The 27,908-nt window shown below is 42.2% G+C and overlaps 1 protein-coding gene across 1 annotated transcript in view; it reads right to left on the bottom strand.

Annotated features, from left to right (window-relative positions):
- Nucleotides 1-27,109, bottom strand: part of BASP1 (brain abundant membrane attached signal protein 1) — a gene marked incomplete at its 3' end in the record, with an annotated part of 53,194 nt that extends 26,085 nt beyond the window's left edge. The window contains exon 1 of the mRNA XM_079703670.1: nucleotides 27,085-27,109. The remainder of the gene's footprint in view (nucleotides 1-27,084) is intronic.
- Nucleotides 27,110-27,908: the final 799 nt, after the last annotated feature.

The following is a 27,908-nucleotide window of genomic DNA, read 5'->3' on the forward strand; positions in this document are numbered from 1 at the left end:
TATTTTCCAAATCCTCTGCAATACATTTATCCCCTGATTCTCATAACACAAACTCTACTGATTCTTGTCAGCTAAATCTGGGACATGTGAAGGGCCAGATTTATTCAGACACACTGGTGGACTTAATTCCTGCCACTGTCTTATATGCGGAAAGAGATACAATTTCAGTCACATTGCTTAAATGTGACTGAGGCGTGATTCCATCAAAGGCAGGCTTAAGTGCTGGTCCATGAACTTTATAAGCCACATCAAAGCTGATTCCCAACCATGGGTACCTTTTGAAGAAGCAGCATCCATGATACAGTTATAGCTTTGGATCAGTCTCAAAAGCCAGACAATAAATGGGAACACACACCCACTGGGCATTCTGGTATTCAAATGATGTCTTCCATAGTTGAATGAAGACATGGTAACATTTATGTTTTCCCATCCTCTGAACCACATGGAAACATTGCAATAACATAGTTGTAGGTATGAAGTCAGGATCCACATCCTTTAGAGCCTGTGGCACCCTCAAGGGCCTCTCAGATCCAGTGACCAGTACTTTCTATGCTCAGAACTTTAATCCAAGTAAGAACCCAACATTCAGAAATCCAGATGACTTTTACAAGGTGATATAAAATGACGGATAGAAGGCAGGGCAATTCACCTCTATGGTGACAGCCAGAGTTCAAATCCCCAGAGGCTCAGAGGTAGAAATATGCAATTTTGAAAAAGACCCCTCCTTTAGATTTTGCCAAGTTACAAATATCTGTACAAGCTTATACCTAGACACAGAGATGTGAGTTGACCCAAAGCACAGCACCGTTTCTCTCATAATGAGTTTTATTTAACAAAGTTTGAACTAAATAGCAATAATTGAAATAATAACCAGGGTTCGATTCTAAACCTAAAAATCCTCTCTCAAGTTTACTAGTTTGCCGGTAGGTTAGCCCCTGGCACACGAGTTTCTTTCTCACCCTCCCATGTAACAATGCTGTGCACTGGAGAGCTGTGGATTTGGAACCTTGGTGCTGCTCCATTAGCGACCAGTCTAACTCCCCACTGCCATCTTGTGAGCCCAAGTTGCAACCTAGTTTTCAGGGTTGTCTTCTGGTCCCTCTGATCTAGAATCTCTCCCCTCCAAAGGTCTGTTACGGGGAGTCTTTTGTTCTTGTCAATACAGTTGAGACTGTCCTCTGAAGAGGCTAAGCCCATCCTCAAAGCTGAGACAAGTCTTGCTGAAAAACCTTCTTCAAATACCTTGGAATGTGATGTGGCTCTACCATGAAATCTTCTCCAATAATTCTAGAAAATTCCAGAAAAATTCTAGAAAAACATCGATTTCCTTTCCTTTTCTAGCGTCCTCTTCACATTTTTTTCTCTATCCATACAGTCCATTGATATTATTCAACGTTATCAGTTACTCACTACTGCTTCCCAGTTTTGTTTAGACTCCATAAAAGCAAACACACAAGCTTAAGCACCACACACACACACACACACTTCTGAATCCTGGTGCCTCCACTGAACACCTGAGTTATCCTAAGCAATGTATTTATTCACTCTGATCTCAATCTCTCCTTTTCTTGTCTTCCCTCCCTTTTCCCTTTTTCTATTTTCACCTTTTCCCACCCAGCGAGCTTTCTCTGTATTTTTTTTTAAGTGAGACAAACAGTAAAGACTGAAGAGATTCTCTGATTAGAGGGAAAAAAAAAAATTATGTAGCTTTCTATGAGGAACCTAGTAAATTTTAAAGGCCTATAAAATTATAAATTTATTTATCCTTAATCTCAGAATCTCATATATTAAATTGCTGTGGTGAGAATGTTTATAAAAGAAATGAAATTAATAAAGGAGGCAAAGTGGTATTTATAGATTTATATGATTTATATACAAATATATCTGGCATTTAGATTTAGTGTTTATAAATGTCTAGTTAACAACTGAAATACTGAAACAAAACAGTGTTAATCAAATACCTGAGGCAAAATAGTATTAATAATGATAAAATAAACTCCATCTTCAAAATGAGAGTAAAAAATAATTTTTAAGAATTAAATTTAAATTCTAAATAATTTAAGATTAAAATATTAAAATGTAAGATAATTTTTATATAGTTTATTTGACATCCACTATTAGAAAAAAATGTCTTAACTACCTTTTTAGAAACTGTAATTAGAGTATTTTGCACATAAATGTAAATATATATTCAATGCCTATACACCTATCAAGCCCCCCTTACGTTAAAACATAACTTTAGGATCTGACAGTGTATACAATAGCAGCATGCTTGTGGGTAACTCATAGACCCTTTCGTCATCAGTTCCCTCACCCCTAAAAGGGAGAGTTGGAAGAGATAGCTCTTAGGATTCAATGTCAGACCCCAACTCAGCAGGAGTTACTGGCTAGAATGTAGGTCCCCAGATATCCACGGATAACAAATTTCTAAGCCATTATGTATTTTCCTGATAACGGGCAACACATGTTTTATTCACGTTTGTGATTCAGCATAATTTTTACCTGTACACACGGAGCAAATCAAACAAACACTGACACTACTCAGTCTGAAGTTAAAGCAGATCACATATAAACATAAATCCAATTATACTGGCATGAGTTAAATTACGTGTTTGGAAAAAAAGCATGATGTTGGACCCATCTTTCACCTAATCTTGCAAATGTATAATGTATATATTCTTATCAAGAGGGCATATATTGGAAATATTTAATATAGAGACTCTCACCAAATAGAAAGTTATCTACCAATATTTGAGAATCTAAAATATCAAAATAGAACTCTTCCACTCTGTGTTACAGTTCAGTGTAAGGATATATTTGCAAGGAATTAACTTTACCTGATTTCACGTAGTACCCAGCATGTATTGCACTGGAGAAACTGTGCCTGATCAACACTTTGGCAAGAGCTCCAGTGCTTTGTTTTCTGCTGGCAGGGAATACCTATGCATCGAGGACATGCACATGCACGGTGCGGAGCACTGGAGATAGACCTGGGCTGATAGCAGAGAGCTGACATGACCAGCTAGCAGGGAGATAGCATCAGGCACAGACAAGACAAGACCACCAACAAGAAGACCGTATGATCAGACACGGTCCACAAACAAGACAAATTCCCAAACAAAATAATTACCATGTGTCATAAGTGCTATAAGGAAACAAAGATCTGGATTAGAGCAGGGAGGTGAATAACAGTAATACCGCTCCTTCTTGAGGGATTACTCCAGTGCCTGGCAAATCCTTATAAGAACATGAGGTAGATACCATTCATGTCAAATGAGACACAAAGTATCTGAAGCTAAGAAGGATGGAGGACTTGGATATAAAGAAGGCATAGAACAAAGATTTTAAGTCCGGATGGGTCTATCATGATGCCCTTTCACCATCTATCGCATGAGGCTGGTGGAGACAGTAGGGTACACGTGTTCCAGAATGTTCCTTTCCCCTTTACACACATGATCCACTCTTATACTCAGATTTTAAGGAAAAGTGCAAACTTCTGGGGATGGAAGGGCTTATAAAAATGTCATTTTAGGGCCTCCTTGGTGGCACAGTGGTTAAGAATCCACCTGCCAATGCAGGGGACACGGGTTCAAGCCCTGGTCTGGGAAGATCCCGCATGCCACGGAGCAACTAAGCCCGTGCGCCACAACTACTGAGCCTGTGCTCTAGAGCCCACGAGCCACAACTACTGAGCCTGAGTGCCACAACTACTGAAGCCTGCGTGCCTAGAGCCCGTGCTCTGCAACAAGAAGCCACCGCAATGAGAAACCCGCACATCGCAACGAAGAGTAGCCCCTGCTCACCGCAACTAGAGAAAGCCCACGCACAGCAACGAAGACCCAACGCAGCGAAAAATAAATTAAATAAAATAAATTTATTTTTTTTTTAAAGTAATTTTACTAGCACATGTTCACTTAAAGATATGCCCCCTTCCCCCCAAAAAAATTCCTTTTAGGAGGGAAAAGATGTTTACCATTTTTTTTAAACCAAGTTGATTTTCTTCCCTAAACTTCCACTCCATTGGAATATTAATAAGTTGAGCAAATATGTAATATTATAAATAGCATTAATTTTTTTGTTGTTTAAAGATTTGAAAACATATTAATAGTCATAATGACATAATAAATGCACTGACAATCACTAATCCCCCTTAAATTAAATGAGGCCTGACTTGAACGAACATTTATTAAGAGACAAAGTTACGACACAGTAGTGGTGGATACATGTCATAAATTAGTCCAAACCCACAGAATGTATGACACCAAACTATGGACTTTGGGTGATTATGATGGGTCAATGTAGGTTCATGGATTGTAACAAACATGCCACTCTCGTGGCGAGGTGTTGATAATGAGGGAGACTATGCATGTCTGGGGACAGGGGGCACAGGGGAAATCTCTGTGCCTTCTGCTGCATTTTGCTGTACACCTAAAACTGTTCTAAAAAGTATTAAAAGAGAGGTAGAGAAAGACAAAGCCACAGGATCATTCTCAACCCCATTCACTGCTGATATGGATGTATCCTAAACTTCTCCCTCTCCTTGCTTTTTTATTAACTGAGCCATCAATAAAATTTTTTAAAAAAAAGGAACTAGAAATTCAGTGATTCAGTGTAGTTGATAGTAATTGCCGAAAGTATGAAGGGTCATCAAGAATGCCTTCCACTCTACAGAGCAGCATGAGAAGATAGTGCCTTACTGTAATTGTCTTCCTTTCTCTGCCACTCAAGAAAGTACACAGAATACGAGGGAATGAGGTGTCTTCTCTGAGAGAACCACTTGCCCTTAAAACTCAGCACATCTCATATTTTGTGGGGAGACCACAGTACGGTTCAATATTTCAGATAAGCGTCCTCTGATTTAATTTTTTAAGCTTAAGTTTGAGTCTCAAAAATCCCAAGTTTGCATCCTGACTCATGTACTAGTTTTGCAGCCTGGTCCTCAAATCCCCAGCTTCTGTTCAGTCAGGGGGGTTTGAAACCTCTGTTTTGTTTTGGTAAATTGACCCACAGGACCAAATCCCACCCATTGCAGCCAAAGGGACTGGAGGAGGGGCGTCTGTGACACTGGTGGCCCTCAGGGATTCACAGGCAGGCACAGTGACCGCTGTGCACAGTGGCTCCGCTCCAGCCCCAGAACAGACATAGGAAAGCTTCAGAATCTTGTTCATTTCCAACAAATACAGCTAATGCGTGGCACTTATTTAAAGAGGTCAAAGAGAAGTGACCCAAATTGGAAGCAACAAATTAAGTTTTTCTATTGACCGCAATGCTTTTGGCAAGTTAAGAGCATGGAATGCGGCCCAAGAAGGGCTGGTCACACTGGCTGTGTGACCTGTTACTCATTTCTCTGTGTCTCAGTCTCCTCATTTGTACAGTGGGATGACAACAGTACCATCAGGTTGCTGTATCTTGTCAGTCTCTGTAAATGTCAGTCTCTGTAAAGCTTGGTGCACTGCCTGCCTGGCCCATGATAATCTTGTATTCAGTAGACTAAAAGGTTTTATCTTATAATAATATAACTTTAAACGATTACAAAATGCTGTGAAATGCCATTTAAAAACTAGATATTTGTATAGCTTTGCCTTCCCTGTAATGATGGTTTCATGTTATCAACTTAGAATCAAAATCATAACAATCCGGGCCTTTTATTTAGTAGAATCTTTGAAACTGCATCTCTATGAACAGTGCCAAATACAGGACTACAGGTTGAAAAAGAAAACGCAAATACCACCATACTACTTCTCCAAATACTCCACCACCACGATGGTGGTTACCAGTAAAGAGGACTTTGAATAAGTACTGTACAGATTCACAGATTGGGGGTGGTGGAGGAGGGCAAATCTAAACTGGGGAGGTTTTGCTTCACTAAATGAAGCTTCTGTTTTCAACCCTTAGAGGACATTAGCAGATGCAAATATGCCACACACATCTAAATCCCTGAGTTCAGACTGGGATCAGCCTTACATTGCAAGGTCCTGGAAGGAAGGTAACCAAAGCTGTAATTAAGGTGATGGTCTAGGCTGTCTAAACACATCTTTCAGGACTCTGAGGCCTAGGTCCCAGGGTGAGTATGGGACCAGCAGTTATCGCCAAATATACGGCCCTCTGTACATGGACCAACATTGACCTTCTTCTTTGGACCCTGGGTTTGGCAACTTCAAAAATGGTTTACCTGTAAATCAACTATACTTCAATAAGGAAGGAAGGAAGGAAGGAAGGAAGGAAGGAGGGAGGGAAGGAGGGAGGGTGGGAAGGAAAAGAGAGAAAGAAGGAAAGGAAGGAAGAAGAGAGGGAGGGGGAGGGAGGGAGGAAGGAAGAAAATGATTTACCAAGAAAAAACAGAGTGAGGGGACTTTTCATCTATGCCATCCATACCTTCTTCAGAAGGAGCTAGAGTAGTGTGTCATACTCAGCCAAGTGCTGACTGACTATTCAGGTAAGAATAAGGAGTTGTGTGGCTTTATTGCCCCCACTTCTTTACACATTCCTTCAGCTCAAGCCAGCTAAACTGGCTTCTTACCCGACTGAAATGAGGAAGCACTAAACCAATCCTCCTTTTCCAGGCATTTATCAGAGAGCTGGGCAGTCTTCATCTGAGTGGAAAGGTCCTTAAAATTTACCAAAGATAACCAAAGTTCAACAGGAAAGTAGGTGATTAATAGTTCACACTCAAAAAGAAGTCTCCACGTATTCTTTGGAAAATGGTCGCCATAGCAATATTTAAATACAATTCATAATGAGTTACATTTAAAGAGTCATATCCTTTATGCCTCACTTCAGATATTTATCAGAAATTAGGAGCAGCTCGTGGTGCTGGATAGTGGGATGGCAAACTGGAGCTGGCCCAAGGCAGCAAGGAGAGACAGCAGGAGATGAACAAAAGGTGGGTCAAGTTCAGATGTGAAATGGCTGTGGCTACACTTCAGCACATTTGGTTGAGGTTACTGGGGAGTCAGGCAAGCATCTACTAGCTTTCAGGGATTCCATAGAAACCCATGGCCAAAGGATAGCCAACGCTCAACAGAAAATATCCAAGGTTTCTGCACACCGTTCTGAAGCTTGACGTTAGTCTCCTTTAACACTTAACTACATGTTTCATCAAATAAACATCCAATTACTCCGAAGATAAACCTCGGTAGGTGTTAGTTGGAAGAGAGAGAGGGGATGCTCAAGTTTCTTCAGTTTCTTTGAAGTTTTATTTTGCTTTCAATAAAAATTCAGATAGGGCTTCCCTGGTGGCGCAGTGGTTGAGAGTCTGCCTGCCGATGCAGGGGACACGGGTTTGTGCCCCGGTCCGGGAAGATCCCACATGCTGCGGAGCAGCTGGGCCCGTGAGCCATGGCCGCTGAGCCTGCGCGTCCGGAGCCTGTGCTGCGCAACGGGAGAGGCCACAACAGTGAGAGGCCGGCGTACCGCAAAAAAAAAAAAAAAACCTCAGATAGCCAGCTACGTAAACTGAGTTGGTGGAAAATGGTGACCGCTTTTCCTATATTAAGAGTAAGATGTTGAGGAGAACCAAAGGAATCTGGACTGAGTTTAAGGAGAAGAGAAGTGCAATGCCTTTTTGAAAAGAGAAAGCGCTTGACATAGAGAAAAAAACAGACAGGCACCTAGACAATAGAAGAGGTACAATTCACAAACATATTCCAAGTGGCAAACCAAATCAAGTGTTAGTCGAAGTGTCAAACTGCTCAGATCCATCCAAGAGAATATGACTGAGAACTGGAAAAGACAAGACTCCCCCAAACAAGCATTTATATAATTAAATGGCCTCTTCACACACATTCCATTTTGTACTGGCTTGGTGACACCACAAGTACTCTGACTTTAGAAAGTCACATCAGGGAACACCCAGGAAAGGCCAGGTTACAGAAGCCTCATTTATACACCTCAGTATCCAAGGTCTACACTGTAATGCCTGCAAGTCCAACCCCAAGTTTAGGCAGTTTTCCTTCTTCAAAATGAAAATTATCCAAGTCACTAACATTAAAAACAGACCCATAGTCTGTGTTTTAATTCAGAAGAGAATTCCAGATGAGCTCAAGGAGGGTTCTTTGCTTCCCTACCAGAGAGCCTTATCGGTCTTCCTTACAACACCTCCAGGAAGAATTCTTGCTTGTTTACTGCAGGGTGGGCTGGAACATTCCATTAACAAGCTTTCAAAGGTATACACAAAAATTCCAGCTCTTGAAAATTTCAGAGGAATTACACAGTAGCTTGTTCAATATGAAGACATGATTTATTTAAACCAAGACCGCCTCTTAAGAATTTTTTCTTAAGATGGATCTAATTAGAAGTGTGCATTACTTGCCACATTTGACCTACTCAACTTTTTGATATTCGGAGCTACAAAGATGATATAAATCTTTAATTTGTATTATTAAAATATCTGATTTTTTTTAAACAATGACATGAAAACTAAACTCTTAGGATATGGTCTCAGGATATATTCAGTAGCCATGTAACTATTTAGGAAAGAACATCAACAGGGTATGAATACTTTAATTCCCATTTATCAGCCAGGAAACTAGCTCTCTGAGTGATTTGCCCAAGAGACCCACAAATGTATCACTGGTTTAAACTCATGTAGTAATAAATTTTTAAAATGTAAAAAGTAATCATTTTTGCTTTTCTCCCTCAAGGTAGAATAATCTCCAAAATTAATACATTGATTTATGTTGAGCAATTATTCTGAGCCAACTATTGCCTTTAATTCTAGGAGAACATTGATTTATGTTGAGCAGTTATTCTGGGCCAACTATTGCCTTTAATTCTAGGAGAACAACAGTCAAGTAGACAGGGCTCCTATGTCCAAGGAGTTTCCCCATGAGGTTGAGAAATAATCGTTTGTCAGTCAGCTGATATAGATGGCAGGTAGTACAAATCAGACTAGAAGGTGAAGGCTAGAGGAACAATAAGAAATTGGTTACCAACCTTGCCATATCATTGAGAGTTTTTTTTTTTAAGTCATGTTCAAGAGTCTCTGTAAGCTCCTGAATTGCAAATTTCAGAAGTCAAGAGAAACCAGCACTTTAGAGCAAAAAGGACTAGACACATAAGGAAATATAATTCCTGTGACAAAACATTAATGGAAAAATGATCTGCTATCAACCTTAGCACTGCAAACTTACCCAATCCAAGAAGAAACTCGAATTTACATTTTTTCAAAGCACAGTTTATCAAAATAAAATGTTTTCTTTGTATAGAGACACTCCTTAGTTGCATGTCAGTCATTTCCACGCACCTCCCATTGTGTCCCTAGAGATTCCATCTCTCTCTGGAACAAAGGACCAGCACCATTCATTCCTGGATTCAGGGAGCAACTTCCAGAGAATAAAGACTTGAAGGATCCTGCAAACCATTGTGTGCTTTTCTGAGACTCTTGAAAAAAGAACAACAGAAATTCTTCACTGTTTCTCAAGCTGAGTAGTCTGTCTTAAGGCAGTCAGGCCAGCAGGAGGGAGCACCAGCTGGGGACATTTCCCCAAAAGGTCCTCAGGTACTGTAAGGATGCTGCTCACTCGAGATCTAAAGCATATCCTTACCGTGTTTTAAGAACTAACTATTCTTGAAGGCTTCTCCTTCAATTTATAATCCTAAAGTACTTTGTTTTTGATGAAAATGTAGGATATGTAAACGACTTTTCTACCAAGTGCTTACAACCTTTGAATTAAGTGAAATCAATCCTGAATTCCATATTCTCAAAAGAGATCGTTACATAAAACTTTTTAAATAATAGCCAATTGAACTTGGAATATCCCACATGGCTTAGTCAAGTGGAAGAGATGGATCTACTGACAGCAGAATAGAGAAAGGACAGAGGTAATCATTGATCCATGCTATTAATTCAATGATTATCGGCTAATATCTCTATCCTGTTTATACAGACCAACGCTTGTCTCACTGTAATTACTGGTGTACTTGTTTGTCTTCACCAACTGTGAGCTTCTTAAAAGCAAGGTAACAGGTCTTTGCACCTCTCAGCTCATTCAGTAAACAAACATTAATTCTACAAGATTTTAATGTGGTTTGTATTTTCCTACATTGCATTTAGCAGAGTAGAAAACTCCTACATCCATTGCTCATTTGAACTGCTTTTAAAAAGCTTAGTCTTAAAAATATGCTTACCAAAACAACCGATCGTTTTTTTTTTTAATTTTTTTAGAAAAGCACTGATCTCTAAATAAAGAATGAATTCATCACCAAAGCAATACTTGCACCTTTTAACTATACAAAATACATTTTTAAACTTACATCTTGTGTATCCAACCCAATAATGCATTTATAGAGCAGAAATAGAATTGTCTTCACACAACTGCAGGGGAGTTATGTAGGTACCCACAATAGCAGAAGATGGAGGCCCACAGAGAATGTTTCCTGGAGTTGGAGGATGGTGGAATTTAGACATCTAAGCCAATCATGCCCTGGGCTTCCTTACTGCAGCCACAGCAACTTTCCTGTTTATATTCCTCAATCGCAAAACCAAAACGACACCTTTACCCTAGCAAGTCACATGAGAGGACTTTTTTAAAAAATTAAGTAAGGAAAATATCATCTAGTAAACTGCTTGGAAATACACATCCAAAGGTATACCAGTCGTCCAGTTACACATCTGTCATAAATTGCTGGTCAACCATCAATACCATGTCATGCCAGCTGATTACATATTCCAAGTACATAATCTACAACCTCAGGGCTTCAAAACAAAGCATGAAGTTTGGTAATCAGCCAGCCATATGGTGAGTTAGGGATACTCAACGGTGCATAAGACAAAAAGTTAGCTGCAAAGAGCTATCACGAATGGATAAAGAAGATGTGGCACATACGTACAATAGAATATCACTCAGCCGTAAAAGGAAACGAAACTGAGTTATTTGTAGTGAGGTGGATGGACGTAGAGACTGTCATACAGAGTGAAGTCAGAAAGAGAAAAACGAATTCCGTATGCTAACACATATACATGGAATCTAAAAAAAAATGGTTCTGAAGAACCTAGGGGCAGGACAGGAATAAAGACGCAGACGTAGAGAATGGACTTGAGGACATGGGGAGGGGGAAGGGTAAGCTGGGATGAAGTGAGAGAGTGGCATGGACATATATACACTACCAAATGTAAAATAGATAGCTAGTGGGAAGCAGCCGTATAGCACAGGGAGATCAGCTCGGCGCTTTGTGACCACCAAAAGGGTGGGATAGGGAGGGTGGGAGGGAGACGCAAGAAGGAGGAGATATGGGGATATATGTATACATATAGCTGATTCACTTTGTTATACAGCAGAAACTAACACACCATTGTAAAGCAATTATACTCCAATAAAGATGTTAAAAAAAAAACCTTTTTCTTCTACTACCCAATTTAAATCCAACTGACTTGACCCTACAGAGTAGATGATGCCTAGTTATGCTCTCCCTTCTGAAGGCCTGCTCCTTTAGATCCATATGGAAGTGCCATCCTAATATGTTAGTGGGGAAGGGCGCCAGGGGAAGGGGGGGAGATAAAGGAGCCACAGCTGCAGAGAATGCCATTGGCTAATTCATAAACTGAATTCATATAAAATGAGACCATCTGAGTAATCAGCCACATACAACCGGAATGTGTCCCATCTTGTCTAAAATGAGACCATTTTAAGACAAAGTATTGATTTAATAGTAAAAGTAGCACATGTTTATAGTATAAATCTTGGAGAGGGTATGAGAATGTCCTAGAGCCCAAAGCAGCTCACAGGTATAGATAATAAATACCCGGCCATCACCTCAACCATAACTACACTTTGAATATGTAAAAAGGAAGCTTATTAAAATAAAAATTTTGCAAATAAAGTATCAATATCTAGAAATGTTTTAGAATGAGTAAGTCGTATTGCCAGATTACACTTGCCTACTGGAACCCTGCATTATTATTTCTTAACTACAGGTTATTTCAGAAATCAATTCCCTAACACTGTAAAAACCTACAAACTTATTTTATTTAATAAGAATTCGATCATTAAGAATCAGCTTTAGAGCACTAGGCACTGTCCTGTGAGAGACCCCAGGGTTGACATGAAAACGCTTATCTCTAAGAATCTTAGTTCCCACTAAGGCCAGAGACACTCAGGAATGAGACAATAAAAGTTGAATACTGACCGCCAAGGACGACATGTAAATGAGGGGGTGAGGATTAAATCACAAATGTTGTCTTAACTGTATTCAACCCCCTACCCCCAAAGAAAACACTGTGATATCTGCTAAAGATTCATTACAAGCCGGTTCTCGGATGTGAAAGTACAGCAAAGGCCAACACTCGGAAATATGCCTTATCTGTATAGCAGGATGTCACATGGCCACAAAAGACACCCTTCTGTGCCTTCAGCCCTTACTGGACCATAGGTTTTGTGCTAGAAACTGACATCCAAAGATGAAGGAAGCAAAGTCCTGGCATGGATGAACTCACCATTTAGAGTAAGTGGTCACAGCACAGAACCAGGGCTGAATTCGTATCTACTTCATTAGGTTTATAATCCACTAATGTGTTAAGATGTAAAATCATATGCTCATCTGGAGGCCTAATACTCCTGACCCCACAAAGACTGTTACAAACACTCATGGGTTAAGGTGCTCAATACTATTGATCCATGGCATTCAGTGACTTGCAAGTATGGATGAGAAACAAAACCACAGCCAGCCCCAGCTTTCAGTCTCACTGCGGTTTACGCCTGAGAAGACCTCACAGTGTAATACTATTTGTTTCCCAAATAACAATACGATTTCATTCCTCCTTTGACACCCTACCTTAGGAGGAAGCTGGGGTGCAGGAGCCATTAGTACTAATCAAGCCATAATGTCCCAGGGCTTTAGTAAAATGACCACTAAGGTTACCGCTTGGAAACAGAATACTTACACTAATTGGCGTTCATCAGATATTCATCTTCATAGTAAGCACAACTGATGAGCTGAAACTTCCCGTCCATAAATGGAAGTTACCTCAGCTGCCAAAGGACCTCAGCCTTTCAGAGGGCGGGTGTGCTCCATGAATATAATGTCCTGTAGGCAACCTTTGACACTGAACAAATACAGAGTGCTTGCAAAGTCCCAGAACTGTTGCACAGCACAGTTACAGATCAACCAAACTGACACACACACCCCTGCCTCCCAGGTCTTTCCAGCTAGAGGAATGGAGACGTTAAATAATCACATCAGTTTTGATGAATGTGGGGATAAAACTGCCAAGTGTTCTGAGAGGTGTGGGGATAATCAGGAAAGGCGTCTCTGAGAAAGTGGCATTTTTAAGCCAAGGAGTACTCGGACAGTGGGAAAAAAGAACACTCCCAGCAGAAGAACAGTGGGAAAGAGCTTGGAGCATTGGGAGACCTGAGAGGCAGGCCGCGAACAGAGGGTGGGTGACGGCGAGGACGAGAGGAGGAGGAAGAGGAAAACAGAAGGTGAACACGTGGGAACTGACAGATCAGCAAAGGATTTTTACATTTTATTCTAAGTGTCACAGAAAGTCATGATAGAAAAGTCTTCAGCACAGGAATGCCATGCTTAGACTTAGCAGAAGATAGCAGTGATCGAGGAGAGGGATCAAACTTCGACTAGGTCCCCAGCTTAGTGTAGAGGGGAATGGACGGATGTGAGGGCTAATTATAAGGTAGATGCCATAGAGTTTTGTTAGCAGGAAGAGCCCAGTTTTCTGGAATGAATGGAAGAAGGTGCTAGTAACCAGACGTCGAGCACTGAAAGAAGACCGCAGACATTGGCTCGAAAATAGATGTGGCATAAACTAGTTAAAATAAAAAATTCAACAGTAACTCACATTTAGGTTTTATGCAGAAAATAATTTACCAGTGAAATTTTTTATAAAAGATATTAAACAGTACCAAATTTCAATTAGTTTAGGGCTGCTGGTTCATCTAGAATCATCACAGTGAATTACTGTATTCAATTAGACTGTGGCTTAGTGAGGTAATATTTTTACTGCCGCAGTTAACACAACATGACGTGACCTGCAGCCTGAAACAGAAAGGCAACGGCTGAATCCCTTGAGAGGGCACTTTCGAAAGCTGTAAATTGCTTTTTGAAAAAGAGCATCTCCAAAGTGTTAAGTGAAGACATACCCACATCCACATTTGTTGGGAATGCCCCTCAAAAAATCCCTTCAGGGGCTTCCCTGGTGGCGCAGTGGTTGAGAGTCCGCCTGCCGATGCAGGGGACACGGGTTCGTGCCCCGGTCCGGGAAGATCCCACATGCCGCGGAGAGGCTGGGCCCGTGAGCCATGGCCGCTGAGCCTGCGCGTCCGGAGCCTGTGCTCCGCCACAGGAGAGGCCACAACAGTGAGAGGCTCGCGTACCACAAAAAAAAAGAAAAAAAAAAAATCCCTTCAGTATCACTACTTGTTTTATTACTTGGAAAGGCCCCAACATTCATGAGCCTGGATTTCTGTTGTCATCAAAGACTTCACACGACTCCTGACACTAACTTCCCACTCTTTACTATCCCACTGTGCAGAAACCTATCAAAACTCCAACCATTCTTCCCACATTTGCTTTCTGTTAAAGCTCGTATCTTCTAATGTCTTCAAGTCTCCATGCAATAAAACTTGCCCCGTAGTAATACTCTGTATGGTGAATCCCTATCGACAAGCATAGATGCTAGAATAGGATTTTAAACTGGCTTACGCATCTGGTCAACTCTTCCATCTAGAGTAGGAAGGGCTCCTTACCAATGCCACTATTGGTAAGAGATTTTTGTTTGTTTGTTTTTTGTTGCTGGTTTTTCCCCCAGAATAGCTCTATTTTAATTTACCCAAGACTGGCTAGTTCTTTACACGACATGGACTCAGTAAATCCTTCTCTCTTCCTTTATTCACTCTTGTCATTTTTAGGCATATGGATAACCAATGGGAAATGCTTCGAGCAGAGGAAAAACATGATCATACAGTGCTAGAATGAAAAATAGGCTTCACCACGTATTAATGCCTATTGATTGGTGGCGACTGCCTAGAGCACTGTGTTGAGAAGGATTCTGAGGCCTCATCCATAGGCCCAAGTCCATCCTGAGTACAATAGAGGGAACGGTACCTGCATACACACTTTGCCAACCCCAGTCCAAGGGAGCCACAGAAACAGGCTTTGAATTCCACACAGGCTCTACCTTTTCCAGCAATGTGAATCTCAGGGAAATTAACTTCTCTGCATCTCATGTTGTCCAAAGAGAACACTACTTAGGCTTGCCTCACATGGATTTGTGAGGATTAAACCACAGGCTCCAGGGTAGCTCATTCTCCCCACCCCCTTCATCTTGAGGGCAGGGAAAATGGCATTTTGCACAGGGGCTTCGAATGTTCCTCACTGTAAACCACCTTTCCCAATATGAAACATGAATTGTTATGAGCTGTGTCCCCTCCTCCCACAGATTCGTATGTTGAACCTCTAACTTCCAGTGCCTCAAAATGTGACTGTATTTGGAGAGAGGGCCTTTAAGTTCAAATAGGACTGAGGTGTCCTTATAAAAAGAGATTGGGACACACAGAAAGAGACACCAGGGGTGCACACATGCAGATGCAAGATCCCGTAAGGACACAGCAAGAAGGAGGCCATCTGTAAGCCAGGGAGGGAGACCTCAGAGGAAACCGAACACCTCGACTGTCAACACCTTGACTTTGAAATTCTAGCCTCTAGTCTGGGGTATTGTGTTATGGCGGCCCTAGCAGATGAATACAGGAACAAAGCATCCCTGCCTCTGCCATTCCTATCACTGCGTGAGCATCTCCACCTCTCCCCTCCTGTTCCTTGCCTTCCTCCTCGCATGCTCTAGTCTCCCCCAGAAAACTCTAGAAGGAGGGGGCGGTGTGGGGCTTGGAAACGAGGTCATTGACTGCTGATCTAGAACGATGTAGCTTTGCTTCCTGTAGCGTACTTACCAGAAATCCTGCCCACGCAAGGGGAATCCAGACACTTTTAAGAACAGAAAGGAATGGCATTCCCCTCTCTCCATCCAGAAATATGGCTGCAAAAGTACCTCGTTGAAACTTCCCTCAAGTGTAGCCATTTGCTCCCTTTCAGAAGGGTTTTACAAAGCTCAGTATTTCACAAGAAATGTTATTGTATCCAAACGCCTCTCCCTCTCTCAAGATGAGATGGTTTAATTAGCTAGGGTGGTAGTTAAATGTGTTATCAGAATCAGATTTCAATGGAAATTCATCCCCAGCCAACTCACATCTCACACTAACCATGGTGCATGTTAGTGATCTAAAACATTTATTCTAGTAGTTAAGATATTTTCTCTACTAGGTAAACTATGCAAACAATTGCTAGCATGTCAGGGCCTGCTGGGTTGCCATGCTGTGTGCTAACATTAATTGTATTATATTATGCTGTCTAAATACCCTAAGGGTTTGGGAGGTTTGGGGGTTGATTTTTAGATATATCTCCCTCAGGTCACACCCTCTTCCAACAGAAATCATGCTCAACCCAAAACTGGCTTGAGTTTTTTTTTCACTCACCTTAGAAACAGCAGTAACAGTTTTTGCAGTATTACATCATTCTGGACTTCTTTACCCTTTATCTGGGACTCTTGGCTATCTCACTACAGGTATGACAAAAGATACTCCTCAGGTAGTACGCCTAGCAAAGCGGATCAATAACAGGAAAGAGATATGCGAGCAGTAGCTCTTGGTCTTAAAGAAGGCAAGTTAAAGGGAGTAGCATGGGTACAAATCCTAATTTAACTGGGGACAAATCCTAATTTGCCAACTGCTTCCTTTAACCACCACTTCTCCATTTAACATGGTAATATTTGTTGCGGGAAATAAGGATACAGTCAAAGGATCTGTTACTATTGACAACATTAAAGTTTAAAGTGCAACAATGGGATATTTTTGTTAAGCAGGAAGGACTAATTAACATGGCTGACGAGGCAGAGGGATGTGAAGCCTGTTGACATTCAAATTCAGTTTTTCAGGAGTTCATTTTTTGGTTATATTCTCAGCACTCAAGAGTTAGTAGTAAATCAAACATCATAGCTTAGACATATTAATGGAACTCCTTTCCCATTTAAAACTACAACTCTTACCTTAGTGAAATCACGTGTTATAATCCCATCATGTGGTTGCTTCTCTCTGCATTGTAGCCAGCTGACTTCTCCTAGGATGACCCTCATACCCACCTACCCACCCACCCACCCAGGAGACTTTATTAGAGATGAAATCAAAGCTAAGCTCTCTGGATAGTGGAAACAAAACCAGTAAGAATAGAAAAGGTGGAGGTAAATGGAGTGAGCTACTAGTTATGTCTCTTACACCAATGAAACTTTCAGTGAGACTTTTCCTTAGTCAACAACCAGATTAGGTGAGGAAGAAGACTGATAATCACGTGAGTCACATGAAGAAACACATACCTGGGAAACCATCAATCTTGTATTAACAACTTTCTTGAGAACATTGCTACAAACACTTGTTACTATTTGTCTGAAAACCACACACTGAAAGTGCTGGAAAAGTCCAGTTGGGTGAGGCCTAGGAATTCAAAGCCTGAGGTCTCAACAAAAGATCACCAGGGCTACTGAGGAAACCCTAGTGCCACAATAACCTCTGGTCAATAAGGGTAGTATTCACTGAGGCTGGGTGATCACGAGACCCTCCAAGAGCTATTGTCACCACCAACTGTTAACTGAGACTCTTCCTTTCTTCCTTAGGAAAATGAGTCATTCAGAAAAGATTCCAGAACCCCTCATTTAATCATTTAAGTCTTTAGTGAATACCCAAGTGGTCATATAACCTCACCCTACCTTCTTGATGGAATGCAGGATAAAGGAGGAGAGAAAGTCATCTCAAAATCTCTCCACCTGTAAGTCAGTGATTTCTCTCAATTTTCCTTTTACCCAATAGTCTTAAATATGCCGAAAGCAAATACAGATGATGTTATCTTGTATTGAAACAGCTGAGAACATTTGTAAAGGTCAGAGACAGCAAATATTCCTACAGCTCCTACAGTTTCCAAGACAAGCTCAGAGAAGCTTAAAACAGTACTCTGTGACTACCCAACAATTCCAAGGAGACGCTCTTCTCTATAACCTTAAGAAACTGGGACGCCCTCAGTTATTAGATGGTTCCTATTGTTTTCTCTTTTGATATACTATTTTCCCAATTAGATCTTGTTACTATTTAACTTGGCTATTGTATTAGTCTATGTGGCAATTGTGTTTTGAATGCCTGTCAGTGGGTAAATGATGTGGGTCTTTTCAAAATCACTTGGCCAAGCAATCCAGGAAACTCATAATTTAGAAAGCTCAACCAGGAAAAGCTGTTCTCTGACATCTTTTTCTTCATAAACTTACAAAAAGTTTTAAGTTGGGTTTGTTTTAGGAATATATCTATTTCTGAACCTGCAAAACTATAATAATTAAGAGCATTACAAAAACTGTGACGCCACTTGCTTATTGCAGGTTTCCCTGGGAAACAATATAAATTTATCCAACACTTATTCTCCACTTATTGAAATGTCTAAAGAGATTATTTTAAATATGAAATTAGAACTCTCTTATCTAAAACTAAACTTATCACAGCTTCTCCAAATACAGATGCACATAAACAGTTTACATTGCTAAAATCCGTTTCAAACATCTGAATATGAAGCTTTATGAAGTGTTTTAACACCTGAAGTACTTAAGTTCCATATCTTAATGACTACTTCAGAAACATACAGCCCTTTTAAATCCTCTAAATCGGCCCCAATACTATAAATGACAATTTTAAAGAAAAAAGATTAAACCTCATGTTTCACACAGCTCTCAAACCAATAAGCCAGATAACACTAGTAATCAGCGTAAAAGTTCGTGTCCATCACCTCTCCACAGCACTGTGCACGCTGGCTTTTCCAGGAGATTCTGGAGCATTTGGAGAGTACCATGCTTGACTGCTCCACTCACTCTACAGCCCCCAAATTAGTCTAAAACCAACTGGCTTTCTTTTCAAACTCCTGCCCTCCATGTGCAGGCTCCAAACCCTGCAACGCTGTTTATTCTAGGAGGAAAACAAAGATATGACACGAAAATTGAGTTTTCTGGGCGAAGTTGCTTTAATGCATGCCATAAATTCTTTGGCATCTAAAGGAAACCACATGCCTATAATGTAAGAAAAAAAAAAGAGAGAAGTTGAGGGGGAAAGATGGCGCGTAGATAAAGCAGTAGCGGGCAGTTAAGCACAAGTGGTGTTATCAAAGGCAGAATGGCTTCTCTTGCTGGAGAGGGGAGACAGGGCATCAGGGAGAGAAACAGGATCAGGACTAGGTTTTTCAAAAACTGGTATCAGAGTCAAAGAATGGTAAGAATTTTTTTTTTTTTTAAAGTTATAGACAGTAAGAGCTTGACTCAATCAGACAGAAGAGAGGGCCCATAGGAGTGAGGCTTTATTGAGAAATAACCTGCGTTTCCACTCAGCCACTAACCAGCTCAGGGGACCTTGAATAAGCCACTAACTTTTCTAAGGTCCTTTTCAGTTCCAAAAGAAGTGTTTTAGTCATGAGCTTTCAAACCTCCTGTTACAATGAGGCAAGTACTTACAAAGGACTGCGGTTGAGTTAGCATAGTATTTACAAGCAGCCACCAACCTTCTGTAAATGAATCCTGTGTGGGGCCAGAAGGAAAATGGGGTCACAAATTTAGGACTTGGTTTATTTCTAATCAGGCAACCCTAACTGCATAGCTGGAAGAGGGCTGACTAGTATCTCTGATTAGTATTTCAAAGGTAGAATCACAGGTAAGGCATTTGAATGATTCCTTCCACTTGGGAAGTGTAATGAGGAAAGTGAAGGCGGCAACCAAACCCACGTTTCTCTACAGTCCTGAAAAGCAGCCCTCATCCTCACCATCATCATCCCAGAAATAATTTAAGGATATCAGCCCATGTTCACCGTGACAGGAAGCATTTCTAATTTAGAGATCACTTAATGTATTTACAGATTAAATATTTATTAGACACTGTATCTCTTCTAAGACAAATAATTTTTCATTGAAGAACTTAGGACAACTCTCTCTAAATGAATATTGAAGAAGTTAATGTGTTACAATATGTTATCCATTTTATCTTCAAGTGTCCGTAATTATGTGAAATAAAATGGCCATGGCTGATGGGAAAGACAGCAGCACTGGCCAGTGGAATGGGGCTACCAGACATGGATTCAAATTCTATCAATTTCTATTAGCTCTAGGATATTATGTATATTATTTAACCCTCTTATTTTTTCCTTTATTCACAGGTAAAATGCATCTTACAATTTGTTTGAGGGCATACATTTCAATTAGAGCATATGACATACAATAAATAGTCAACAAGTGTCCAATTTCGTCCATTAACTTCTCCAGATTTAAAAGAAAAAAAAAAAACCTTTGATGGAGGAAATTTCTTAAATGATACAATCACTATATCCAAAACCTCTTTCCTATACTGAATACCTGACAGATAAAGTAAAATATAATTTCCTTCCTGATTCCTTAAGATTCAAAATCCTGTTTAAAGAAACTATTAAAAAAAATTAGCCAAAATGAGAATGATTTTACCTTCACTCAGCAGCAAAGCCCGGTGTGTAGAAGGCCAAAAACAAATCACTTAGGCAGATCCCTGAATTAAATGCCTGAAAGGTCAAACTGATTCCAGGATGAACCATCTCAAATATCTGAAATGCCAAAGAATTTCCCTTTTTTTTTTTTTTCTTTTCAAAGACGCCACAGTGACTAAGGTTGCCAGAGAGATAATTATTTCTAAAGATTTTGTCAACAGGTGACAACACCTTCAACATTCCTGAGTAAGACAAGCTTTAGTTTTTACTCCTGGTGTGGGTGGTAGGGATGTGGAAAAGTGAAAGCTTATTCCTGGTGTGTTCTCAGGATTTTAAATATCTAAATTGGTTTATATCAATCTTTGCACTAATGACTAAAACACTCCTTTCATATGCTAATGAATGCACCTTGATTCAGGACACAACAAAGCCAAGTCTCTTCAGGAATATGAATGAATTATGTCTACACCCAAGGTTATCCAGTGGAGTCCAGATCTCAACATAACAAATCAGTGAGCCTTTCTCTGAAGGTCTCTCAATTTCCAAGGACTTTCACATTATTGTTTTATACTGTAATACCAATCAATATGGAGGCTGGGGTTCTATGAATCTACCCACTTTGGACTTTCAAAGCTAGTACAAGTGCCCTGGCAACATATTCAAGGTATCATAGCTATACCTGGAGGATTTTTCTAAACTACAGACTTCTATGTTCTACCAACTGTCCAGGGTACCACCACCAGCTTGTCTTGCAATAATAATCTTTGAAATAAGCATATAAACAGCTATAAATGTAGAGGATGAAGTAAAGAAAGCTGGTCCTCTCACAACTTTACAGTGTATGTGCATTATAAAGATGCACAGAATGTGTGTGAGGCATTGTCCTAGGTCTTTGACTATTTTACTTAATCCTTACAATAACTCTATATTATAACCCCCATTTTATAGATGAGAATTGAAGCACAGAGAAGCTAAGCAATTTGCCAAAGGTCACACAGCTAGTAAATGGTTGAGACAAAATTCTTAACCCAGTGAATCTGGCTCCACACCCAGCCCTCCAAGTCACGCTTTCTAAATATCGTATTTCCTACACAATGTACAGTGGCTGAGCCCTATATTTCAAACAGAAGTTCAAGGAACAAACCCATGAAGTCCAGTCCTTCCTCCCTCATCCAAAATGAACAAGAAAATAAAAAATCAAGTCAAAAACAGGTTCAGAAAGTGTTTAAGAGATAAGAAGGAAATGTTGTGTAAATACTTTGCCTTCCTCACCGAACACCATTTTCTTATATTATCTTGAAACGTTTGCTTATGACCTGGTTCCCTGTTGTGCTTGCAGATGACTTCCATTTCTAAGTCTCGAAAGCTTTCAGGAATTTATTCCTAGACTTCGAAGCATGCTCAATCATAACCTCCCCTCACTGACTGCCTTCGCTAGTCAAAAAAAATCTCTGCTTTCCCTGTTTTTGTTCAAAACTTCTACTGCCTTTGGAAAGCCTGATTTTTAAAGTTACTTAAACCCTCAGGGTGCTGAAGAGGGAAAACACACTCTGAGACTCTCTGCATCCATCTCATCCCACTTCTGAGTTCCAGAGGGAAGAAAAGGCTGTGGTTTAACCTCATTGCTTCTTAGGCTTGTGTCTTTTCAAAATTACAATTTCACTATATCCTGGTAAGAATCTGATTCCCTAAACGATTATCTTTTACTTTTGATAGGTTTACTGGACATTTTTTCTCACATGACACTTACTTAGATGTCTGTCTTAATAGCAGCGGAGGAAATGGCAGTTAGCAAAAATCTTCCTTTGGCAGGCTGGGAACTTCTGTGGTTTTAAGACTACCCCTGTATTTTCTCAAAAGAACTTAAATGCCATCTCCTGAGTTACATAAGCAGCCATGGGAAATTCAGTGAGTGTGGCCATCCTAGCTTCATTCAATCCACTTTGGGGCAAATTCCCATACAGCATGTCAAGTATCTACATGAGGTTTGAAATATCCTATTTCTGACTGAATACACCAAAACCCTCAGGTCTTAATCAGCGTGGAACAAAAATACAGCTCAATATACAGAAATTAGTTACCGATGTCAATCACACTGATGACTGTGCTGAAAATGCAGACTGAGAGTTTAGGCCGGCCCCTAAGAGCTAGCCACTGTACTTATGCACTTTTCAGACATATGTGTGGTCCTTATTATAGCCTAAAATTAGGAATTATTACTCCAATTATACAATTGAATAAAGTGAAATGCAAAGAGGTTTGAAGTAATTTGGCCAAAGTGGCCGAGCCTGTGCCTAGAGATTTTTCAAACTGACTCTCTTTTCCACTAACTACATCCTAGGAAACCTCCCCATCAAGAGTATTTGCTCTTTAAAAAACATTCTGGCTATTCACAACCTCAGTTATTTCCTGATACTAATCCACCAGAATTTAGCTGTAAAGTTCACACTGCATTGTATTATCCAAAGTCTTAAGAGGCAGAATAAATGCAAAGGATTCAGTGAGTTGAGAAAACTGGATAAAATGACAGATTCCGCACCCATTCCCCCCACCCGCAGAACTTCAACCCACATACATGCTCATGCTCGGTTTTCCCTCAGCAGTTACCTGGTTTCCAGTTTACCAGCTAAAACAATCATTAAGATGTTAATCTTTTGATAAACAGGGTGTAAAATGAGTAGGTAAAAACTACCTATTAGAAAGATAAAGACCTAAGCAAATCAGAGCATTGCTCTCAACAGAAGCAGACACCGAAGGCAATTGCTTTTGACAAACAATAGTTAGCACGCCTTTTCTGAATATTTTTCAAAACAAAATTTTACAAACGATAACAAAAATAAGGCAGAGCAACTTTATTATAAATCTTTTATTTAGTAAGCATTGTTTATTACAGCTTTTAAAGGGCTTTATGTGAATATTTAAGCCTGTAAATGAACATGTTAATTTCAGATGCTCAATGCAACCCATTTGTTTCAGGAGTACATGGGTAAAAAGTGGAACTGAGCATCTCAGTAGACTCGTTAGGTTCTCCCATCTATATACATACTGAGAAAAAAAGAAAATTGATTACTTTCCGAAGACCATTATGAAGCACTGTAAAATGATATTCTACACCAACTAGTTTAGTTTCATGCCATTTATAAAATTTTATTTCGTAACATGAGTATATATGTATAAATTGTGTATGTGTATATACACGGCACCTTACTTGCTTTCAAAATGGTTTTGGATTTTGCCATTTTTTACAAAACTACAGTGACTATTACAGACATCCATTGTACAGTGACTGAATCTCCTCCAAACCTAAGTGTTTCATACTCCACTCATCTTGACCACGGAGTGAAAATGGTTTAAAATTGTTGTTAATGTGAAATTTTTTTTTAAAAGACAAAAATTAAAGAGACAGAATATGTCACATCTTAGATTATAATATGGTTTGGTCTAGTAAATCCATGAAGATTTAAAGATGCCTCCAAAGAGAGGGAACCAAAGCCCATAGGGCTCTTCCAGTCAAATTAGGGTGTTCAAATTAGATATTCAAATTAGGGTGGTCTGTGAGGAGAAAAGATCCTCCTGTGCCCACATAATCAGAGCGTGAGCACCAGTTAAGGAGAGATGCGCCACTGGCGCCACTGATAATACTGTGTAGTCATTGTTGGCGCATTTTGGCAAAAGGCCCAACTCCCTTTCTCTACCTGTTAAAGCTTGCCAAAAAGCTAGCTGGATAAAAGAAAAAGGTAACGGATCATTTATAATTCAATTTAAGAATTATCTTTCTCAAAAACCTAAGATTCATTGAATTGGGGATATATTGGTATATATTTGCCATTGCATGTGGTCTATATTGACTCATCTCAAAAACATAACCTAAAGGAAAAGAAAAACAAAAACAACAAACAAAAAAACCCTACATCTAGCCCTCTAAACCATAAAAAAAAAAAAAACCACTCAATACTACGGAGTAGAGAGGGTAGCAGGCAGCCACCCTACCAAATAAAGGTCCTGATACAGTAAACTTGATCAATATCAAGTTTTATTAAAAGGAACAAAAAACAAAATGATTTCCATTTTCCTGCCACGTGTTGTCTTACCAGGGTGTACCGAGAATACTTAAGCATAAAATTCTCTCAAGCATAACGTACCATTGCGAAAATATTATTAATATTTAGCTCCTTTTTATACACAGAGTAAGTCTTTTAGTTGGTAGAACAAACTAGCCCCAAAAGAGGCCATAATCTGGTTACTGCATCACTGGAAAAAAAATCAGTCATCAACCATCAAATGTGTGTGTGTGTGTGTGTGTGAGAGAGAGAGAGAGAGAGAGAGAGAGACAGAGAGACAGAGAGACAGAGAGAGAGAGAGAGAGAGGATGGCTCATGGCTTCTGTTAGACACCGGAAAAAAAAAAAGAACTTAATCAACCATCTTCACCCCAGCAGCCCCAGCTGCCTTCTTCCTCTCCTATCAGTGGATTTCCATCTCCATGGGGTTCGTCTTTGGGATTCCTAATGAAACAATGAGGTACTAGGAATCAAGAGAAAACAGACAGCGTTAGGATCCTGACAAGGTAACCCTTTTTCTCAGCTCTGGGTTTTGTAGGCCATCTTGTTCGTCTAAACGCCAAAATGTCTTAATTTTTCCCAAGGAGTGACACTAGGGGCAATACCCACTGTCATTTCTGAGACCAAGGTCCCTTAATCAAATGGCCAGCAGCAAAAATCTGTCAGACAAACGGTTAATTGATGCACATTAAGACAGCCACCACCACTGCAGCGCAATACGTTACAGGAAAGAGAACAATGCACAGCACGAGAAAGGAAAACAGCAGTGTTCGTTTACAAAAATATTTAATCCCCAGTTTGCCCTCATCGTCAAGGCTAATCTTATTTTTCATCAATTGAAATCGCTAAGAAAGCAAGAGATGAGATAGCCTGGAAAAGAAGAAATACGCATACAAGGGGGAAAAAAAACTGTCATCTGTATCCAGCGGTTTCACGCAACATTTAGGGCAAACGCCTTTGTTCCTGGGCTTGGGAAGGGAGTGGGGGCGTGGGTGATGAAAAGATCAGATAGGGCTGCCTGGGCCCTCCACTCCCTGTTCTCCGGCGCATGCGCCAGGCCAAGACAAAGGAATAGGTAATTACAGTCCCGATTCATTCATTTTGCCCGCAGTACTGAGGATCTGCTGGCCCCGGCTGTAATCCCTGGGAGGTTGATCCACACCCCTAGAGCAAGAAGACCACCTCTAGACTAGTGTTTGATTTTTAACCCGCCACAGATGTGCTAGTGGCCTCGCGGCAGACCGAGGTGTGGTGTCAATCCTGGTCAAGGTACAAAAAAATGCACCCGTGTGCGCTGTGCTAATTTAAGCAGAGTGAAAATTACACAGGCACAGACTGTTCACGGAGTCCGTTTCAAGGCGGACATGTCTCCGAGGAAGCAGATCAGGAGGCCAGCCAAGCATTCGATGAATATTCATGAAAGAATGCGGTTTGTAGCCACGCTTTGTGTGTGTGCGCGCGGACCCAGGGATTCTGCAATTTTTATTCTTGGGGTGGGGGTGGGGGTGGGGGGGTAGGCGAGGGCGATGGGGCGAGGAGGGCGAACAAGGGCCGCGAGTCGGCTTTCAGTGTTAGCGCTTTAAGCAAAACCTGCTAAACCCCAAACCTTCGCTCACAGCCGCGCTGGGCGGTCAGGGGCCGCGCGCTGTCAGGTTCAAGCTCACACCCTCCCGGCCGGGCCCGCGACAGGAGGCGCTCAGCGCATTCTCCGAACCGAATACTCGAAAACATAAAATGCTCAGATGTAGCCCACGGGTTCGTGGGAAGGCAGTTCAGCCACGACCGAGGCCGGGGCTCTGATCTGCTCAGCTGTGCTTCTGGAGGCACGTTGTCGTGTGAACCTCGCATTTTCTTGGCCACCCGAAGCCAAGATTCAGGACTCCCACGGGTCAAGGAAACCCATCTGCTGAACCAAGAAGCCGCCTCCGCCCTTCGGATCACACCAGATTCCCCGTATTCCTTCTCCCCTCCCTCCCCCCCGCCCCACCGCGCCCCACCCTCCATCTTCTGCTGCTGCGCCCCTCGCACCAAGCGCTTTCTTCCCGGCTCTGGACGGGGCCGGTGGCAGATGCTCTCCCCTCGGCCTCGCAAAACCGTCTCTTCGGGACGCAATTCATTTAAAGGGTTTCACACTCGGCGATTTCCTCCTTACCTAGCAGCCTCCCTCCCACCGCCCACCTCCAACTCCGTCTATCAGGCTCGCCAAGCCCCCACCCCCCCCGCCCTGCGAGCGCTCGAAACCACCCACCTCGGGGCCTCCCATCACCCCAGATGCCCGAAGCGCGACGGAGGCCTCACGGAGGGGGACCGCGCGACCCGCGCCGTCTAGTGGGGCCCGCACCACTCCCTCCCCGCCCCGGGCTGCGGCGCCGAGAGAGAACAAAGGGCCTCGGGGGTGGGGCGGGGGCAGAGGGGGGAACGGAGGCCCCCGGGTGGCCGGCACCCCGGGTCCGCGGCGGCAGCTGGGCCACCGGGGCGCGCCTCCTTACCGGATCTGGGTGCCTGTGCCGCCCCTGGGTGAGCGCGGTGCCGCGGAGGGGCCCGGGTCGCTGGCGTCGTCCGGCCGGGTGCCTGGCCGCTGGCGGTGGCTCTCTCCCCGGCTCGACGGCGGAGCCCGGAGCGAGGAGCGAGTTGGAGCGCTGCCGCCGCCGCCGTCGCCGCTGCCGCTACTGCTGCCGCCGCCGCCGCTGCAGCCTCTGCATTTCTCGCGCTCGCGCTCCCCCTCCCCTTCCTGCCCAGCGCCCTCCCCCGGCGCGTCCGCCCGCCCAGCCTCCCTCCTCCCGCTCACCCCGCCCACCTCGCTCCCCTCCCTTCGCCTCCATCCCGGTGCCCCTCCCGCCTCCCCTGAGCTCCCCGCCACGCCGCGGCCCCGCCCGTCTCCCTTCAAATCCCCTCCATCCCGGTTACCCCCACCTCCCTTCTCCTCTAAACGGCTGGTCCCCTCCTTTCCCCCTCCCCTGCCCTCCATCCCTGTGCCCCTCCTGCCTCTCTACATCATATCTGAACGCCGGTTTCCCACTCCTCCCCACATCCCTCCCCTCCTCTCCCGTCCCAAGCCCCCCACCTCTGTCGCCTCCCCTTCCCCGCGGCGCCGGAGATGTCCGTGGGCACTACTCTCTCTTTTTCTCAGTCTCTCTCTCTCTCTCTCACTTTCTTTCTCTCTCTCTGTTTGGAACGGTTGGATAAGAAGTGCTCGGGCTCTCGCTCAGGCTCCAGGGGCTGCCTCGAGGTGGTGAATGACGCCCCCTGCCACCTGCTACCCTTCTCAGCATCCCAACCCGGCCGCTCGCGACGTCCGGCTGAGATTCTGATC

The sequence above is a fragment of the Hyperoodon ampullatus genome (genome assembly GCF_949752795.1).
Source record: "Hyperoodon ampullatus genome assembly, chromosome: 4".
NCBI classification, from domain to species: Eukaryota; Metazoa; Chordata; class Mammalia; order Artiodactyla; family Ziphiidae; genus Hyperoodon; species Hyperoodon ampullatus.